Raw genomic sequence first — 1,101 nt, forward strand, 5'->3', positions numbered from 1 at the left:
GAATCGAACCTGCCACCTTAGGTGTATGTGGCTGGCACCTTAGCCGCTTGAGCCACAGGCACCGAGCCAATATTTGCATTTCTTAAGTGAGTGAATTGTGTGTTAGCGGATTAGTTTACTGGGATTGCTGTAATACAGTACTACAGAGGAGGTGACTTAAACAAGAGACATTTATTTTCTCACAGTCCTGGACACTGGAAGTCCAAGGTCAGGTGGTCAGTCTGTTTTCTCCCGAAGCCTCTCTCTCTGGCTTGCAGAGGGCCATCTTCTTGTTCTGTCCTCAGGTGGTCTAGTCTCTGTCCATGCAACCCTGGTGTCTCTCTGTGTGCCCCAATTTCCTCTTCATATGAGAACACCAGTCAGACTGGATTAAGGCCTACCTCAAAGGCTATCAGGGTGGATAGTAACCTCAGGTATCTGAGGCTAGCAAACAAACTTTTCCCCTCCATGAGCGTACCCTCACTCAATCCCAGAAGAATTCCTACAGATAGGCAGCCAAGGAAAATATCATAATAAAAAGTTATAAAAGAGGTCTAGGTGCAGTAGCTCATTTCTTAGCACTTTGGGAGGTTGAGAAGGGAGGATCTCTTGAGGCCAGGAGTTTAAGACCAGCCTGAGCAATAGTAAGATATAGTATCTACCAAAAACAAGGCAGGCAGGCAGGCAGGCAGGCAGGCAGGCAGGCAGGCAGGCAAGAAGGCAGGGCAGGGCAGGGCAGGGCAGGGCAGGGAGAAAGAAGGAAAGGAGGAAAGAAAAGAAAGAAAGAAAGAAAAGAAGGAAAGAAAGAGAAAAAAAAGCTGGGGAAGAGGACTGCTTGAGCCCAGGTGTTTGAGGATACGGTAAGCTATCCTATGCCATTACATAGCAGCGTGAGCAACAGTGCGAGACATGTCTCCAAAAAAAGAAGAAGAGACAAGCAAGCCACACATAACAGAACCAGAAACACAAAGACTTCAGATAGTATAATTTTGGGAATTAAAAAATAGTCCTGCTTCTGTTTGAAATGTTTTAAATTGGGAAAAAGGCATTGAAAACAAGCAATCAGAGGTCTGGGCAATGGCTCACGCCTGTAATTCTAGCTCTCTGGGAGGCCCAGGTGGG

The sequence above is a fragment of the Otolemur garnettii genome, unplaced genomic scaffold, assembly GCF_000181295.1.
Source record: "Otolemur garnettii isolate 467f Iridium unplaced genomic scaffold, OtoGar3 scaffold00039, whole genome shotgun sequence".
Lineage (NCBI taxonomy): Eukaryota > Metazoa > Chordata > Mammalia > Primates > Galagidae > Otolemur > Otolemur garnettii.